This window comes from Pteropus vampyrus, unplaced genomic scaffold, assembly GCF_000151845.1.
Source record: "Pteropus vampyrus isolate Shadow unplaced genomic scaffold, Pvam_2.0 Scaffold16, whole genome shotgun sequence".
In the NCBI taxonomy this organism is placed as follows: domain Eukaryota; kingdom Metazoa; phylum Chordata; class Mammalia; order Chiroptera; family Pteropodidae; genus Pteropus; species Pteropus vampyrus.
In genome coordinates this window covers 5,125,465-5,145,822 of record NW_011888797.1, presented here as the reverse complement: position 1 = coordinate 5,145,822, position 20,358 = coordinate 5,125,465, and the positions used below count along the sequence as shown (strand labels likewise).

At 39.4% G+C, this 20,358-nt stretch overlaps 2 long non-coding RNA genes across 2 annotated transcripts in view; both read right to left on the bottom strand.

The window, feature by feature from the left end:
- The window catches only part of LOC111735979, a 33,923-nt gene extending 21,191 nt beyond the window's left edge, over positions 1 to 12,732 (bottom strand). The window contains exons 1-2 of the long non-coding RNA XR_002779030.1: positions 12,722 to 12,732; positions 876 to 918 (exon numbers count right to left, since the gene is read on the bottom strand). This is a non-coding gene — a long non-coding RNA (uncharacterized LOC111735979). The remainder of the gene's footprint in view (positions 1 to 875; positions 919 to 12,721) is intronic.
- Positions 1 to 20,358, bottom strand: part of LOC111735978 — a 136,570-nt gene that overhangs the window by 30,639 nt on the left and 85,573 nt on the right. The gene's annotated exons all lie outside the window — the stretch shown is intronic.

Sequence of the window (20,358 nt, the reverse complement as noted above, 5' to 3'; positions counted from 1 at the left end):
CAACATTTATTTTTGTGCACAGTCCTGTGAGGGCTGTGTTCCTATGATTCCAAATTTTGTAGTATTGGGGGTGCATCTTTAGGACTCTAAGCTGTCAGGCTACAATTGTGCCTGCTGACCTCTGTGACACAGCCAGATCAGTTCTGCAGAGCTCTCCAGGCCTGAGCCTGGGGATGTATGCTCCCTCTAGGAAGGATAGTGTCTGCATTGTACTCTTCCCAGACATTTTTCCTAAAAAGAGGGAAAACTTTTGCAGGAAACATTAGCACATACATGGTTTCCTAGGGGAACAACCTCAAACCTTATGGAACAAGTACAGACACAACAGATGCCATGGCCCTGTGCCCACTTCCCTCCACAGGAAAATTGCCTGAAGAAGGAAACCAGACATCACCTTTTATAAACAGTGTACAGCACTTCTTCAGTATTTCTCTTGTGGTCTAGCATGGGATGGAAAGAAAGGGCACTAAGCACAGTGACAACGGATCTTGGACCTAGTTCCTGCTTCATCTTGCTCCCTGCACTAAGGCCACAGAAACTTTCAGTTGTTCAATTAACATTTAATATGCACAGTCCTGTGAGGGCTGTGTTCCTATGATTCTTCTTATTGAAGACAAGTGGCCAAAATTCAGATGAACTAGTTTAAGTCAAAGGGGAAACAAGAATATTTAAGGATTCTGGGAATCTTAGGAAAAGTTTCAAGGAAGTCCAAGACTGAATTAGAGGGGGAAATGCCCCTCTAATTTTAGTCATTTCCTAAAAATCTGCAGTGCTTTGGAGAATGAAGGTTTTCTAGCCATGGCTTTAAACATCAAGAGATGAACAGCTCTTTATATGACATCATATAAAGAGTTTCCATACACCCTCTCATCTACCTCTTTTTCTGTGCCTGGGGCTCCATCGTCTCTGCAGGCTGGTCTGGAAAGAAAGAGCACAGAGAACTTTTTGAACATAATGTGGCCAGAGAAATATGGCCCAATCTGCAATGGGAAATAAGTTTGGAATACAATGTTAGAATCAGATTGTTACAGAAGTTTGCATTCATTCTATTGAAAATGAGTAATTATTTAAGACAGACAATATCTATTGATTCTGCAATATTTACTAAGAACAAAGTATATGCAAGGCCCTGTACTAAAGAAATAATAAATAAGGCACAGTCCATGATCTCAAGAATATTTTCATCTAATATGGCAGCTGAAAGATGAATCTAGAAATATCTAGAACAGCACTGTCCAATAGAAATAGAATGTGAGCTACAAATTCAACTTTAAATTTTCTAGTAATCACATTATAAATATAATAAGAAATAGGTGGATCTCATTTTAAGAAATATTTTGTTTAACCCAATATATCAAATTTATTTCAACATGTAATCAGTATAAGAAATTATTAATGAGGTAGTTTACATTCTTTTTTTTATTGAGTTTCAAAACCCAACTGTATTTTTATATCTCAATTTGGACTGGCCCCATTTTAAGTGTTCAATAGCCATATGTGATTAAAGCTATTGTATTAGACAAGGATGTTAATAGGAAAATCATCATAGTTCTTTCATTTCCATGGAGGAGAAGTAAAGTGAATATCTGTCTTTCTTCTCCATTTCAACTGTTTTCCTTGAATGATACTCTAATTTTCCTCTCCAGAGTCACCTGTCCTCTACTTAGCTCATATACATTTCAGATGGAGTTGATGCCATGCCAGATCCAGAGGTGGCTACTAAGGTCATTATATGGCTCTGGACATCATTATTGGTTCAGGGGTGGACATTTGACCCAATCAAAGTCATTCAAGTACAATGATTCTTTTGTTGGAACTTTTAATGAAGCCACCATGATAAGATTAGAGAGAGATGAAGAGAAATTCAGTTCTCTTGGTGTCAACTTAGCTCTTAGAGAATTCCTGAGCTTTTCAGTTACATGGATCAATAAACTCTTTACTTAAGCCAGTTTGAGTTCGGAGATTTTTTTAAAAAGTACCCTGATGTAAAAAGGAACTTCTGAGGGGAAATTTAAGAAAGAAAGAGGGCTGGGGGAGGGAGGAAGGGGGAGAGAGAGAGAGAGAGAGAGAGAGAGAGAGAGAAAGAGAGAGAGAGAGGAAGAAAGAGAGAAAGAAAGAGAGAAAGAAAGAAAAGAAAGGAATTTCTATTCCACTCCCCAGGAGGAGGAGGAGGTATAGCATGATTTCATTCAATTTCTATCTCCATTCCTATATCCATATCCTATACCTGAGAAGAGAAGTAACTTAACTGGTGATACCAGTGAATCCTGACATCCATTGAGCTACGTATACCAGAAGACAGCATCACTACACTAAAATAGCGATATTGCTCGTCTCTCATTTTCACTTGTCTCTTGCTCTGTTGAATCACAAATCTAGCCAAGAATCTGCTATCTGCTTTCTCTGTCCAAGCTTCTCCTCCTGCAACTGAGTGGTTGAGTCAGGTCAGCCCTGGGGAACTAACTGCATTTGATTCTTGCCTCTACAGTGGTACCTGGTTCATACCAGCAACACATTCATAAATGTGGTATATTGCCTCAGTTTCCCCAAGACGATCAGGCAATAGTGGTAAACAATGCATTTTTATGGAAAGGAGATGATATGAATGTCTTATCAGAAAAATTCTCTATCCTTCTCTGAGTCATGCCCCTTTGGAAAATTCTCAACAAGTTTAATTAATTTTTTCAATCCCTAAACTTCACCACTTACTCATCAAACATTGAGAGAGTACCTGTTATATATAGGGCATGGTAATAGCCACTGAGGGTACAAAGATATCACTGAGCTCAAAGAGGCAATGTTTAGTTTATGAAAGTTTTTAAAAATGAAATACTGTAATAAGAGAGACAAGAACATGAAGGGAACATTGAGAAATGACACTTAAAAAGGTCAGGCGTAGTAGCTACATTAAATTTAAATAGACAACAGAATCCAATAAAAAAAGGCAGCAGTTGGCAGAATGGATGGGGGAAAATTATCTAATTACATGCTGAGTAAAAGAGACACACTTCATATTCAAAGACACAAATAGTTTGAAATAAAATGATAGGGGAAAATAATACCATGTAAACAGTATCTTAAAAAGAGCTAGAGTATTTATACTAATAACAGGCAAAATAAACTCAAAGAAAAAATTGTTAGTAGAGACAAAGAGAAACATTTTATAATGATTAAAGGGACAATCCATCAGGAAGCTATAACATATGATAACTATAACAATGTAACAAGTGAGCCCCAAAATACATGAAGCAACAGAACTGAAGAGAGAAATAGACAATTCAACAACAATAATTGGAAACTTCAGTATCCCATTCTTTCTATAATGGATAAGATATCTATTCTTGATGGATCTATTTAAATAATGAGCATAATATCAACAAAGAAATAGAACACCTGCACAATACAAAAAACAACCAGACCTAAGAGACAGCTATTGAGCACTCTAGCCAACGGCAAAATTCATATTCTTCTAAAGAGCACATGGAACATTCTTCAGGGCAAAATATTTGTTAGGCCATAAAACAAGCCTCAATAAACCTAGGAGGATGGAAATTATATAAAGTATGACATCTAATCATAATAAATAGAAATCAGAAATTTATAACAGAAGTAAATTTGAAAAATTGACAAATATATAGTCATAAAACAACATGTTACTAGTTAAAAGAAAAAATAACTCAAAGAAGAAATCAAAATAGAAATTAGAAAATACTTGGAGATGTATGAAAAACGTGCGCGCGCGCACACACACACAATATGCCAAAACTTATGCAATGCAGCCAAAACAATGCTGAGAGGGAAATTTATAACTTAGGTTAAAAAAAAAAAAGTCATCTTAAATTGATAACCTAAACTTTCACCTTAAGAAATTTGAAAAGAAAGAGCAACTAAACCCAAACAAGCAAAGGAAGGAAATAATAAAGATTAGAGTGAAAATAAAAGAAATAGAGAATAGAAAGCAATAGAGAAAAGAAACAATGAAACCAAAGATTTCTTTGAAAAGATCAATAAAACATAACAGATTTTTAACTAAACTGACCAAGATAAAGAGAGAATACTCAAATTACTAAAACCAGAAATGAAATTATTATCTACTCCACAGAAATAAAAGGGATTATAAAGTAATAATATTAACAATTATTTGACAACCAATTATATAACATAAATAAAATGAAAAAATTTCTAGAAAGATACAACTATAGAAACTGACTCAAGAAGAAATAGAAAAAGTGAATATACCTATAACAAGAGATTAAATTAATAATCAAAAAGTCCCACAGTGAAAAAGCCAGATCCAGATAGCATTACAGGTAAATTCTACCAAACCTGTAAAGAATTAATGTCAATCCTCCATAAACTCTTTCAAGAGTAGAAGAAGAGGAAACACATCAAAACCCATTTTAGGAAGCCAGTATTGTTCTGATACCAAAACCAGATAAAGGTGTCACAAGAAAAGGTAACTGCAAATCAATATCCCTCATGAAAATTGACACAAAAATTCTCAAAAAAGTGCTAGTATATTGAGTCTAGCAATATATAAAAAGGATTACATATCATGACCTAGTGAAATTTACCCCAAGAATTCAAGATGAGTTTAACATATGAAATCAGCATACAAAAATCAATCAATGTAATATACAATACTAATAGAATAAAACAACATGATCATCTGAATAGACATAGAAAAAAGCATTTGACAAAATTCAATAAAATCATAAGGATGTCAACTCTCACCGTTTTTATTCAACACTATGCTGAAGCTTCTAGTCAATGCAATTAGGTAAGAAAAAAAAGTACCCATATTGGAAAGGAAGAAGTAAATGTATTTCTATTCACAGATGATATGATCTTGCATATAAGAAATCCCAAGGAATATACCAAAAAAAAAAAAAAATAGAATAAATGAATTCAGCAAGGTTACAAGCTAGAAGATCGGTATACAAAAATTAATCATATTTCTATAAATTTGTAATAAATAGTTCAAAAATAAAATTGAGAAAACAATTCTACTTATAAGACCATTAAAAAATAAAATACTTGGGAATACATTTAACAAAAAAAAGTATGTTGAAAACTATAAAACATTGCTGAAAGAAACAAAAGAAACTATAGAAGTGGGAAAGAAACCAAGTCCATAGATTGGAAGACTAACTGTTTTTAGGATGTAATTCTTCAAAATAATCCACAGAGTTGAGGCAATCCTTACCAAAGTCTCAAATGCCTTTTTATGTATTTATTTATTTATTTATTTATTTTTTAAGAAATTGACAAGTTAATGCTAAAATTCTTATGGAAATTCAAGAAACCAAGAATATCCAAAACAATCTTGAAAAATGAGAATGAAGTTGAAATATTCATACTTCCTGATTTCAAAACTTACTTCAAATCTACCATAATCAAGACAGTCTGCTAGTGGCATAAAAATAGATACATAGATCAATGGAGTATAATTGAGAATCTAAAAATCAAAACTTAAATGTATGGTCAATTGATTTTTAACAAGGGTGCCAAATAAATTCAATAAGGAATAATTGTCTTCTTAATAAATGGCACTGGGATAACAGGATATCCATGTGTCAAATAATGAAATTAAATCTCTACCTCACATCATATACACAAGTTAACTCAAAATGGATTATAAACCTAAATGTAAGTGTTAAAACTATTTTTTAAACTATAAAACTCTTACAAGTAAATCATCACGACCTTGGATAAGGCAATGGTTTCTTAAATATAACACCAAAATTACAAGCTACGAAAGAAAAAATTAAAATTAAAGTCTTTTCTGCTTTAAAGTGTACTATCAAGTAAGCAAAAAGTCAAACCATAGCATGGGAGACAAAATTTGCAAATTATATATCTGAAAAGATACTTGTTACAGAATATATTTTAAAAGCCACAAATGGCCAATAAGCATGTGAAAAGATGCTCAAAATCATGAGTCATCAGGGAATGCAAATCAAAACCACAATGAGAAACCTCTTCATACCCACTAGGATAAATATAATAAAAAATATAGACAATAACAAATATTAGCAAAGATGTGAAGAAATCGGAACTCTCATATATTTCCAGTAAGAACATAAAATAGTGCAGTCACTTTGGAAAATAATTTGGCAGTTTCTCAAACAGTTAAATACTGAGTTATCATATGATGACAATTCCACTCATAGACATGGCTCCAAAAGAATTGAAAACATGTCCACACAAAAACTTGTACATGAATGTTCATAAAAGAGTTATCCATAATAACCAAAAAGTGGAAACAAACCATGTGTTCATCAACTGATAAAAAAATAATCAAAATGTGGTATATCCATGCCATGGAATATTATTTATCCATAAAAAGACATGAAATACTGACACTTGCTACAACACAGATGAGCCTTGAAAACATATGGTAAATGGAAGGAGCCGATCATGAAAGACTACATATTTTCTGATTCTATTCATATAAAATATCCATAATAGGAAAATCTATAGAGACATAAAATTTATTAGTGCTGCCTGTATCTGCAAGGGGAGAGAGAAGGGATAGAGAGTGAGTGCTCATGGGTACAGGGTTTCTATTTCGGTTGATAAAGTGTTCTAGAATTAGATGCACAACTCTGTCAATATACTAAAGACTACTGAAATGTATACTTTAAAGGAGTGAACTTTATGGTATGTGGATTATATTTCAATCAAACCATTATTTAAAAAAGACTTTACGGACCCAAGGAGGACATCCCCAAAAAGATACTCTAAAATTGATTTTTGAATGGAAAGAAGTTTACTATAATCAACCAAGACACATTTAGTAAGAAATTTTCAATGTAAGTTTACAAAGCATTCAGGTTAAATATTATAAAAATCTCTCAAATTAGTATATACACACTCTAGAAGCTTATAATCTAGCTGAGGACACACTGGCAGGAAGTAAGAAAATGTAGGTCACTTAGCATTTCCTAAGTTCCTACTCTGTCAGGCTTTTTTTAAAACCTATGTATTGTATTTTCGTTTATATCTCACAACATCCTATTTGAAATTTGAAAGCTAAGAATATGAAACTCAGACAGGTTGGTTGAATTTCCAAAGACTATTCAGGTACTAGATTAAACACCTGGTTTGAACCAAGGTCTGCCTCAACACGTCACCACATGAATAGTGTCAGGTGTTATGAGTCCTGAGTGATGAACTTCATAATTTATCTTACCTGACCTGCTACACCTATTCTTTTCCCAGAACATCTGGTAGACCATAGCAGAGACCTAACGGCACCAATGGGCTGTGTGGTAGTCTTCAATAAAAACAGCCCAACTCATTCCAGAATATAACATACCAAATTCTTTCTCCCTGACACATGGATATCCTTGGCCCCACCCCTGTACAAATGACTTATTTCTTAAATGTAATTGTTTGCTCTTGTATAGTTACAACCTTTACGTTTCCAGCAGAGACATCATGCCTTTGGATTCTGATTCCATTTCAGTTGTTAGTCCAGGGATCCTGGTCGGCGTTCAGTACACTAAACAGTAACCAAAATAAATATCCTAGGAGCCAGAATCCTAAGGTTGTCTCCCACTCGGGAGTTTGTGAGGTTCCCGTTGTCGGTGTAGGTTTTCCTTTCAAGACAAGACAAGCTATGTATGTGCTAAGTAGGAATGTTATATGATCCACCCAGCTCTCCCCCCAGTGCTAAAAGGAAAATACAGTTCGAATTTAAGAGAGAAAAATGGCGCCAGAAAGAAAGAAGAGCCAAACTAAATTTGGCATTTCACCTTTCATTTCCCCCCAAATGCTGCCTACCCACAACCCCCCATCAGTGTCAGATGTTTCAGATGTCTTCATTGTTCCCTCCCTCAGCCCAGCTCCAAATCCCAGGAAGGGGAAGGGGTGGCGGGGGAGCGGGGGTGCGAATCAATGCCATACAGATGTGTTTATCCCCTCTTGCCTGGATGAAAGACTGTTTTCAAGCATCGTGCATATCTTCTAGGCTGAATCTCTGCCTGCACAGGAATGCCACATGGCAGTCAGGTCAGGGCTGCTCTTTTGCTGTCCTTTTTATGTCAAAACCCAAGCTTTTGTACTCTGATGTTAAGCCTGACAGATGTGTTCTCGGCAGCCTGCACACTGAAAACACATGGCAGACTGAAAGCCCCTGATCTCCTTGGTCAAATCACAGCCAGTGATATTGGTAAAACAATTCCGCGATTTCCCAAGAGGCTCCAGGATCTCACTGCAGTAGGGATACGATGAGATGAGTTTGATGTAAGGTTAGGACCATATTCAGGAGAGCAGAAAGGGAAGAGAAACTTGAGTGAAACCTTGATTATTCCTGGGAACTGAGAGTGTTACCGTTTGCTCTGGTATGTTGTAGGGGGTTCTGAGTTTTTATATTAAATTATAGCAGAAGCATGCAACACCTTGTATTACTCAACTCTCTGTTTCTGATGTGCACACACAGGTAAATGCAACTCTCCCTCCCTTCTTTCTCTCCTTCCTTCTCTCCTTTCCGCTTTCTCTCCTTCCTTTCCTCTTTCTCTCTATCTTTTTCTTTCCTTCCTTCTTCTTTTTTTCTTCCTATCCATCTTTCTTTTTTCTTTTCCATGTCCTCTCAAATGCTTTTTCCTTCCTCCCTCATACTTTCCTCTCTCATACACTTTCTCATCTTTATCTCTAATTTCCCTCTCCATGTGTGTGTGTGTCTCTCTCTCTCTCTCTCTCGCTCTCTCTCTCTCTCTCGCTCTCTCTCTCACACACACACACACACACACACACACACACACCACTCTCTCTCACACACATGTCCTCGCCAAGCCTCAAAGACTAAAACATACTGAAGACTCCACATTTCTACCCTTTATTAATTCTGGGTCCAGGTCCTCTTCCTATGGCTTCTCCCAGAGTTCTGGGCTGCTGATGTAGGTGACAGGGACAGCTCTGGCTGCCTGCTGACATCTGGGCCACTTATTTATCTCAGCAGCAAATCATTTTACATTTACAGATTAGAAGGAATTTTTACAAGTGTCTTATTTTTCCCAGAAGTTCCTGTTCTCTCCTCTCACCATTGTGCAATCTCATTTCTCTTTTTTGACTCAGCGGTAGGCGGTGCGATCCCTCTGCCCTGCTCCAAAGGCGGGTGAGGGCTTCCTCCACATGAGGGACCCAGGCAAGCTGAAGGCGTTCGTACCACTGCCGGGCCCCGTTTTCTCTCCACTTCATCCCCACCCACTCTCTGTCTATACTCTTGCCAACTTGTCTGAGTCTGGAGCTTGTCAGCTGCTACCCCGGTGACCAGCATTTTTTGAACACTTTTAAGAACCCAGGAGAAATGTAATCTAAATTTGTAATGCTGTGGAGAGAGCATGTGTCGAGGGGCCAATGTACCCGTATTTCAGCTTTACATTAGAGTAGATGTGTTACCTTAGTGTGACAGAGCCTGCTGGTTTTTCCCTGAGATGCATTTTTCCTTTATTTCTCCACAATAGAACCCTCTAAATATTGACTGAGTATATAGCCACCAGAATAAATACTATACTCCCCACATGCCCTTGCAGCTAGATATGGACATATGACAAATTTCAACCAATGGGATATAAGTTAATATAACTTGTACGATCCTTATGTATGTAAATCCTATGTGTGTAAATCGTATGGATGATATGGTTTATATAACGTTCATGATGTATACAAGTGGTATGTTTGTGCCATTCTTTTTCCTTTTCCTCTTTCCTGAGGCCTGGATTAAAGCTGTGATAGCTGGAGCTGGAGCAGCCATCTTGAACCACAAAGTGGAAGTCTTATATTGAGGATGAAAAAGCACAAAAGCTAGAAAAAGCCTAGTTTGACTGATGACCATGGAGCCATTATTTCAGTCCTGGGCTGCTGATGTTTATGTGAAAACAAGCAAGCAAACATCTCATCTAAATCACCATTTTTTGGTAGGAGAAGAGGGATGTCCCATCGCTCCCTTCCCCCATCTCCAAAAGGCGATCAAAATATATGATCACCATTCCAGGTCTGAAACACCAATGGTTCTACTTAAAAGTCATGGATGCATTTACAGAGTTCATATTTCTGACTTTAGCTTTAAATTCAGCTGTAGGTCAGAATGGCTGGCACAGCTTAAAAGAAATCCACAGCTTTGATTCCTTTTCTCCTCATCACTCTGTCTACTTAGTGACCATGAGTCCCCAGTGACAGTCAGAGTGGAGCCGAAACCAAAGTAAAAACAGTTACGGTTTACTGAGCCCTCGCCTTGTCCTGAGCTTCATTTAATCTTCACAACAGCCCTAGGAGGCAAGTACTAATTATCCCCCTTTTAATGATCGAGGATACCGAGGCTTAGAAAGAAAGCCGGTAACAGGAAGGATCCAACAAGGGCTTGCCTGGCTCCAGAGCCGGTTGTCTCCCACAATGACATCTCAATATGGAGAATCCAGAAAAAGTCCACCAAGGTAAGCCAGTGCGTATGCACGTGTGGGAGGGAGAATAGGTGGCCACTCGATGTGAGCAAAAGAAAAACCAGACCCTCCCAAATCCTACCTTCAGGATCAAAGCCAGAGATTCTGTATGCTATGTCCCCTTTCTTGAGCATGATCTGGTGGGTATAGCAGGAGATACCATAGTCCTCCGAACTCAGAAGTTGCTCCTCTCAGGATGGGGCAAAACGCTGACCAATGGGAGATGTTGGGACTGGGAAATGCACCCTACCCACTTCCAACAAAGGAGAAACACGCAGATTGGTCAGAGAAAGGCAGACTGACCCTTTTTCTCCCTCTTGAAATCAAGTCAACCCAACCCCAGACCCGCAGAAATAAATAGGGCACAGTCCTGTCCTCCGGGAGCATATAACGCTACGTGCCACCATTGATGGCTGAGGCATTCATGGATTCTCTGTAGGAAAGAGTTTATTATCCTCATCCTATAGACCAGGAAACTGACTCTCAGAGATAAAGGGTCTTGCAGAAAACTTGTGGCAAAGCCAGGATTGAAATCCTTGTTTAAAGGCTCCAAAGCCCATAAAACTCCGTGCTGAACATCAGCCTCTTAAACAAGATTAGGGTCCTAATCTCAAAGCCAAAGCCCCCTTTCTAAGGAGCCAGGTTCATAAGGAAGAGATAATAATTCCTTCCAGCTCTTGATTGTAGATATTATTCTAGAATCACCAACTCTCATGGCTCAGAGGTACCTTAAGGAGTATCAAGACCAATAGTATCCCCTTAAAGGGGAGGAATGTGAGTCCTAGAGCAGTGGTATCTTTACCGAGAGTCTCACGGCTGTCTATAGCAGCGCCACTATCAAATTCAAGGCCCAGACTCTTGTACTGTCCTAATCTGTGTTTCTATTTTTGGAGGAGGGTACAGAAACTAATGGTTCAGTCTGTGAATTCTGGAATCAGACAGTCTTGGTTTTAAATCTTGGCCATGCTACATCTGAGTCCTGTGACATTGCACAGTTTCTTTAACCTCCTTATGCCTTACTTTCCTTTTGTGTACTTGAAGGTGGTAATAGCACTTGTGAGGATGAGCAAAGGAGGTGATGCAGGTAAAGCAATCAGCATGATCCTGGCTCAAAATAACTACCTGGCAAACACTACTGCCTTATAACTATCCAAGCACACGCCTCTTACCTCTCAGCAGACATATCCTAAACAAGGGAGACCGAGGCATCAGAGAAGAGGGGTGAAATTAAATCAGCATAGAGAACACAAGCACTTTTCCCCCCCATCTCAAGCAGACAGCGATAAATAGAACCTGGAGATCATATCATATCTCAGAAAAAGGATTCTAAACAAGGAGACGCGGAGCACAGAGCACTGAGTCTCCCAGCTCTGGGTTCGCTTTCTTATCTGCTAATGCATCATTTAGCATCACCCAGAGGGTAATAATTGGGTTCCAGCCCTCTCTCTTAAGTGAGGAATTCCTCATTCCTTAAGTGTTAGGATTTCCAGAGATTAGTGTGAACTGTGCTTAAGAATCTAAATCCCTCAGAATGAAGAGGAGAGAAAGCCCCACTCATTCCCCCACCCAAGGCCCCTTTTCCCTCTCACATGGCCTCACTCTCTCACACTTCCTCTGCCCTGAGCTTCTCCAGTGGCTAGTGGCTAGGAAGGAGCGCTGTATAAGGAGAGGGACTGTTAAAGGCCACCACAGATCCCACAGCAGCAGGGATGGGTGGCTGTGTATGTCTTACACAAGCCTGAGAACAAATTTTAAGCACTTAACCTTCTACAGATTTCAGATTGCTTGCGATACACATGTAAAACAGTTATGGGGCTTCTGTTTTATTTTTTTAAAAGAGTTAGCATCAGCCCCATTTGGCCTCTGTCTGTAACATCTGCTGCTGACTTTATGGAGCAGAGGGACGGGGAACACAGGCAGTGAGACAAGCACAGGTGTTGCAGGCAGAGGCTCCGGGTTCCCACCTGGCTTCCCAGTCACAGAGGAGGGCAGACTAGGTAACCTTAGGACATCTGATCTACCAAACAACCAATAGATTTTTCTTTGAAAGAAGGTAAGTTGTATAACTAACCAAGTTTCCCTTTCCAAAATGGCAGCTAGAAAGTTAAGTGTCTCATGTGTGGCCTTGGAAATGCAAGGAGGCCATTATGCTAGCCTTTCTGGCCAGGGCGGGGGAGGGGCTTCACTTTAGTCTACGTTCTTGTCTGCTTTGTTTCGGTTTTATACCTAATTTTTAAATCAATGCCATTTTATATAATTTAAATATACTCATAAACCTGTAAATCCTTTCTGAGTCAAGGTGAAAATAAATAGTACAAAACGATGCCTGCAGGATTATTTTTAGAATTATTTTTAGAATTATCAATAATGCATATGAACTTTCCATATCACTGAGTAGATACCAAACAAGTAGTTGGCTACTCCAAGGAGAATAAGAGACTCGTGGATCAGAGCAGAATCATCCCACTGAGCCCACGGTTCATCAGCAGCCCCCCAGCCAACACCCAGCTGTGTGAGTGAAGTTCTTATTATCATACACCACGGAAGCTGTATGGTTGTTTGTTATGCAGCGTAATTGTGGCAATAACTAACTGACCAGTGAGTAATGTCTAGTCTCTTGAATTCAATGAACTCACAGTCAAGAAAGTGAGCAAACTAGCAGACACAAAGATGCAACCAGTATGATACATGTAAGACAAGTGCTGATAGAGATTTTCTGAGTGTTCTGAGAACATAGCAGGAGGGTCTGTAATTCATCTCAGAATGTGTCAAACAACGCTTCCCTGTTAGCAAGAGAAGGAAGAAACCGTGTCTGTTCTGTATCCTCAGTGCCAAGCAGAGGACTGAATACGGACTAGGTGCTTAAGTTAGTCATCCTATGTTTACCCCCATGTCCCAGAGCCATTCTCTGTCTTGCTCTTTGAACCAAAGACCAATTCCTGTGGACTGTCTCCCTGGGGATCCCTAACCGGCTGGGTTAGAGCCATGGTGATCGAAGAATGGAAAGAAGAGACCCCAAGATGTCTCTTTTCCACTCCCACCTTATTTCGCCTCTGCAGACGCCTCCAAAAGTTGCTTCGTTTGAGCCATCTCAGTGTAATGTAATTCTGTTTCCTGCCACCATCCTATCCAGTACAATGCTTAAATACATTGGTTGAAGGATTCATCAGTGAACATCTAATGACCATCTACTATATTCCAGACATTTTTCTAGCCACTATTAATACAACTGTGAGCCATGCAGATGAAATCCTGCCCTCTGGGAGATTAAATTCTATTTGGAAGACAGATAATAACATGATGATGTCAGATCATGAAGATATAAATAAGTAATATGAGGAAAACAAAGGAGAGTTAAGCGATTGGAGAATTTCATGGGTTCCAGTTTAGATGGGAAGGCAGAGAAGGCTCTTCTGAGGTGGTGGCATTTGAGCAGGGGCCTGAATAAAGTGAGGAAGTGAGGGAGAGTTGGAGGATATTCCTGGAAGAGGGAGGAACAAGTACAAAAGTAGAAAGTTGAGGGTTAAAGAGACAGCAGGGGCTAGTGTGGCTGAAACTGGTGACTGGTGGAGCGCGCATGAGATGACATCAGAGATCTTGTCGGGGATTCGCCCTTAGAAGGGCTTATAGATCATGGTAAGGACCTTGGATTTTATAATAAGAGTGATTTCACATCCAAGCAGGATGTTGTTAAAGAAAATGGATTTTGACGCTTGTTAATATGGTAAGGAAGAATTTATTCTAAACTATTGCAGTAGGGGAGAGAGATTGAACTCCAAATACGACAAGGTCAAGTGAGAATTTGTAGCCATTGAGCAGAGTGAGGGGCTCAGTGGATAGAAAATTACTAAGAGATATCAAGGAGGATTCTTGCTAAACTGACCTCACAGGATTTATGCTAAAGGTGGGCCAAGGGCTCAGGTATTGAGGGTGGGGGATGAGGAATTTGATCAGATATCAAATTCTGAGTGGGAGAAGTCTTGCTAAACTGACTTAGTAGGATTCTTTGCCAAAACTGGGCCCAGCAGGCCAAGGGCAGGGCAGTAGTCTAAGGTCAAGGCCTAGTTGAAAAGAGGGCTAAGAGGAGCCTGACCAAAGTTTGGTCAAAGAGAGTCTTTGTCAATCCCTTGAGCTGCCATGTGGACAATCAACTATAGGGGCAAGAGAGGAAGGGAGGAGGCAGTTAGGAGACTGTCACAGGCAGCTGGGAGGCCCTGCAGGAGATGGTAGTGGCTCAGGCATTTGAACTGAGTCTCGAAAGACAAATAGGAATGAGCCAGATTGGGCAAGGTGGCGTTCCAGAGAGAAAGAACATAAAGAGCAAAGGCACGAAGGTGCAAAAGGAGGCCTGGGGGAATAACTAGGTGGCCCTATGGTGAGATCAGAGGGTACCTGTTGGGGAGGTGCAGGACTTGACTCACCTGACTCCTTGAGAGAATTGCAACAAGCCAGTCCAGCTCTACAGCTGCAGGCTTGGTGCGGTAATTCTTGTACTTCCATCAACAAAAGGTTTAATTCTATTTAGCTTTTCAGAGGAGGGGCTGATGCTTCTCTGAGAGGCCTTGCTGATGGTGCTAAGTCCCGTCCAGAAGGCATAGCCCTCTTCTCTCCTGTGATACCTCCAGACTGCATGCAGGCACTCTGTTGAGGGCCGAGGGCTTAGGAGTAAGCACACCCAGTCCTTGCCCTTAGGAGGCATACAGCTTAGGAAGGAGGTAGCTGCCACCCAGTGGGACGAGAGCAGAGATGGGGAGTTCAGGGGCCTCCAGGACACATAAGAATCTGCTTGTAAGTTGAGCTCATGGGAGGTACCGTCCATTTAACATACAAACTTTAGCATGTTACCCTGCTGCGTTGTATTCTTCAGTGGCTCCCAACTGCCTTCCAGTTTATCCTGAAACTGGGTTACACAACTCTCTATGAGTGAGCCTGCCTTCTCCTCGGCCTCATCTGCCGCTACCATCCTCTCTTCTCAAGTCCCTGTTCCTCCTTATGGTACTTCTTGCACCTCCCAGAAAAAATCCCACTAGGTTTTACTTCCAACTTCTGCACATGTCCCCTAGTCTGTCTCATTTATCATTACGATCACATCTTAAATATCGCTACCTCCAGGAAAACTTCCCCCACCTTCCAGGTCTCAGTGGGTGTTCTAAGCACCTGTACTTCCCCTGTTGTGGGGAACTGTTTATAGAACTATTTCCAGATTGCCAGTTTGCTTATTTATTTCTCCCACTACACTTCAGCCCTTGGCTTGTCGGGACCAGGTCTGTCTCGTTCACTCTGGTAACTAAAGCACCCAAGTCAGCGTCCGCACTGGAGCAGGAGCTCGGTACGTATTTGTAGAAATGAACTCAGTGGGTCTGAAACTCCCACCGAGAGCAGCTTCTGCTATAGAGCTAGTCTCTCAGCATGATCTAAGCTGCTCCTTAAATAGACCAACTCTTTATTTTCCATCTTAAATATTGTAAAAATAATATAAAGTTTGACAGCAGTCACTTCCTACGTGGAAAGAAACAACATCTCTTTAGAGAAATCCACAGATTATCAGTAGCATGACCTAGGAGCTTGTGTAATTTGCATAAGAACCCTCTGATATGTGGCTGCCCATTTTAACAGTAAGAAAAGAGGGTCTCCCAACAGTTGAGTAACTGTCCAGCCTCAGCGTTAGTAAGTGGTACAACCAGGACACAAACCCAGGCCCAAAAGGTAGGTAAGATTCTCATTTCCCTGCCTCTCTGTCTTGGAGCAAGAGGCCACGCCCACAGGATACCCGTGCCTGAGGGAAAAAACGCTGCAGGGAGGTAAGGGTCTCATTGTCTGGCCCTTTAAAAAATTTTTGAAACTATTTCCCTCCATAGTTTTAGAGAAGGGGAGGAAAGCACAGAGCACATGGAAGGGTGGCCACAGGGGCTCTAAAAGTCAAATTTCTGCCATTCCTGCTTTGGGGTTAGTGCAGCCCTTGGGGACCCGTAGCAGATCCCACGCATTCCAGTGAGTGTGTAATGAAAACAGCCTGGTCTCTGGATATGGGTCTCTAAGAGTGCGGGGCTCTCGCGAAAGTCAAGAGTTATGTTATTTCTCAGCCCCTCACAGAAAGTCAAACCAGGCCGCCTCCGGAAAAAGTGGGGGGCCGCCACGGAGGGCGCCTCTCCTTTGGGCCAGATTTCCATCCCACGAAACTCCACGTGGGATGCCCGTGGGAATCATTCGTTGTTTGGAATTTAAACATTTCGTACTTTTCCTAGACACGGAGAAAATATTTTTTAGGTATGCCAAGAATTAACCAGCAAGGGCTTCCATTTAATTGTCTTTGAAACAGAAGCTAATGCTGTTAGCACACAGACCACGTTTACCGATAGCATGCAGGGGAGGAGGGCAGTGGGAGGAATTATAAAAATATGTGAGAATAGAGCCAGCTTTGAGCAAGCCTGGGGACAGAAGTGCTAAAATGGCCATTGTTACACTGTATTTGTCTTTTCATTAGTAGGGAAAGAAACCTCACTTTCTGTCTACATTCATTGTGGTGTTGGGACGTCTTTGATCTCCCAAATCAGCAAGAATCCCAAAGGGAAGCTAGCAGTGTTTTTGATTATTATCTTTAAAGTCTAAAATTCCTTAGGTGAAATTCAGTATGAAACGCATCCATGCAATGGGGAAGGTGAGTGACTGTGTCAACATCTGGGCCTTATTAAGGCACAGCTATTTTCACTAGGCAGTGAACTGGAGAAACCAAATTCCTTGATAAAGCTAGAAATTTCCAGGAACTGCTTGTAAGAGGCATTTATTCTGTCTGGTTATTTTGCATAACACACAGCACTGTGAGTTCCTGCCCAGCCAGGCCGGGGGAGATAAAAGGCATTATCTGTTTGTCGAATTGTCTCTAAAGCTTTAATGCTCTGGTTCACTGTTTGGTTTTGACCTTTGTAGAGCACTGTGCAATTTACAACGCCTTTCCACATACCTCCTGCCTTTTGATCTGCACAGCAGCCCTGAGAGGGAACAGACACAGATGGGGAAACTGAGGCCAAGAGCGATCCTGTGGGATCTCTTTTGAACCAAGCTGATAAGGCAGTGCTTCATTGTCAGGCAAATCATTTGGAGATTTAAGTAAAAATGTAGATTCTGATCCAGTGGGTCTGGTGGGGAGTCCACATTCTGCATTTCTAACAGCTCAGGGGCGATGGTAATGCTGCGGCCCATGGACCACACTTTAGGTAGCCATTAGGTAGCCAGGAGCTCAGAGGCAGAGCTGGGAGTCAAAATGGAGTCTTGGGTTTCCAAGTTCAAGATTATTGTGCCAAATCATGTAGCTTATGTGAAGGATAAGGTAGAAGTACCAGGGCCTGACTCTAGGGATTCAAACCCCATCTCTGGCGCCTGTTAGCTTTGTGCAATTTTCTTAATCTCTCCACGTGTCAATTTTATCATCTGAGAAATGGAGATAAAGTGGGACCAACATTCACAACGTTATTTTTTAATTAAATAAAGGGTATAATGCATTAAAACAGAATAATGTTTCCAATATAGTAGGAACTTAGTGAATGTTAGATATTTTTATCTCTTATTGATCATGTTGGAGTCAAGCCCTAATTGTGAAGAGTCCCTCTCAGAGCCTCAGGCTGCTAATCTACAAAATGGAACAATAAGTTAACTCCCACAGCTGCTGTGAAGAGCAAAAGGGATAATAACGATAAATGAGTTATGCCACACACAAAAAAAAACACAATTTTTTTCTGCAATTCCTTATAATGACGATAAATGAGTTATGCCACAAAAAAAAAATTTTTTTTTCTGCAATTCCTTAAAGAGTCTTATGCCCTTTTTGCAACCATCATGCTTAGCCTAAGTCCTGGTACAGCTTACATGCTCAATAAAAGTGTTTTGTTTGATTGATTTTAAATAGTTGCCCATTTCCCTGAATCTATAATTGGACCTGAGGAAGGAGCTTTATTGAATCAATCCTCTCGTCATCAGAAACCAACTTTAAGGCTTTATTCTTTTAAAGCTAAATAAAGTCTTTGGATTCTTTCATAGCAAGGCAATAGAAACTCCCAACCCAATATCTGATGCTCCAGACACAAATGAGAAGGAAACTTTCCTGTCACCATCGACAGAGTCACTCTCCCTCTTCCTTCATCAGCACTTTGATATCGCCTCAAGGGAAGGGAAGAACCTGCTGACTTTGTGTTTTCTCCAAGTGGAAATCACCAAATGAAAAAAGGGTAGGGAGCATGATTATCAACCAAGTGGAAACAGTCACCATTAAAATTCTATAAGCAGCAGGATTCCTCAGCAGATTAGCCCTTTGTAAAATGAGGAGGATTGCTAAACCAAGATACGGATATTTGAGATCTAGCTTTTAGCGGATCTGACATTCTGACACATATTTAGGACGGCATAAAACAAAAGATCTTGGTATATATAACTCAGTATTACTCATTTGCCATGTTAGAAGAATTGAGATTAATTCATTCATGCATCCATTCGCTTGGCAATTATTCACTGAACACTGTGCTGGATGAACAAGATAGATTTGTTGCCTAAATTCCCAGCACTTAACAGTCTGTGGGAGATGCAGACACACAATCAGGCAATTATAGTATACTGTGTAAGTATAAAGATAGGAAAAGGCAGACTGCAACAAAATCTGATCAACCAGTGTGAAATAATAATACTAAACTTACACATATCTAATAAAATAACCTCAAATTATGTAGACCAAAAATTGATAGAACTACAGAGAGAAACTGACAAATCCACCATTACAATGATTCATTCACTGATCAAGCAAATTAAAAGTAAAAAAGGCAAATCTGAATAATTCATTGACTTAAACATGTATTTAAAAACTTGCTTTCAATAATTAGAAAATGTGTCTCTCAAACACACATGGAACATTTATTTTTAAATTACCATTTCCTATGTTAAAGAATAAGTCTCAACAAATTTCAGAGAATGAGTATTATATAGGAGACATTCTCTAATCACAATACTTTAAGTTAGGCATCAATAACAGAAAGATCATTTTTAAAACACATTGGGAATTTAACAATAAGTTTATAAATTACTCATGGGGAGAAAAGAAACCAAAATAGAAATTTAAAAATACATGGAACTCAGTCGTAACAATAACACTACGTGTCAAAACGTAAGTAATACTTCAAGAGAATTTTATACTCAAACACTTGTATTAGGAAAGAATAAAGGTATAAAGTTAATGAGCTAAGCAACCAATTGAAAAGGTGATAAAGAGAACAGAACAACACCAACATTGTATAAAACAAAAATGTAATACAAAGGATCAATGAAACTGAAATTTTGTTCTTTGAAAAGTCTACAGATACAGATAAGCCAGTCGTGAGACTGATCAAAAAAAAAAGATAGAACAGACAAATAAACAATATTAGGAATGAAAGGGGATATAACACTATCAGAGATTGAAAATGATAAGTGAATATTTAATGTTAACAAATTTAACTTTAAATTAAATTGAAATTTAATGTTAATAAATTTGCAAATGTAGATTAATATATATAAATTCCTACAAAAAGATGACCAAAACTGATTTAGAGAATTAGAAACCCTGTATAATCTTACGAACTTTAAAGGAAATTTAATCAGCACTATAAATCCTTCTGAAAACAAACATGAGGCCCAGACAATTTTAAAACTTTCAAGGAACAGACCATACTTATCTTCAAATATCTTTTCCAAGGAACAGAAAAAGAGAACACTCTACAATTCATTTTATGAAGCTGATATGAAACTGATACCTGAACCAGACAAAGAGAGTTTTAAAAAGAAAAAAATATACTCCAGTCTTACTCATGAACACAGATGTGAAATTTGCAAACCCAATGGTGGCAGACTGACTCCAGCAAAGTATTAAAAAATTAAAAAAGTAACATTTTGT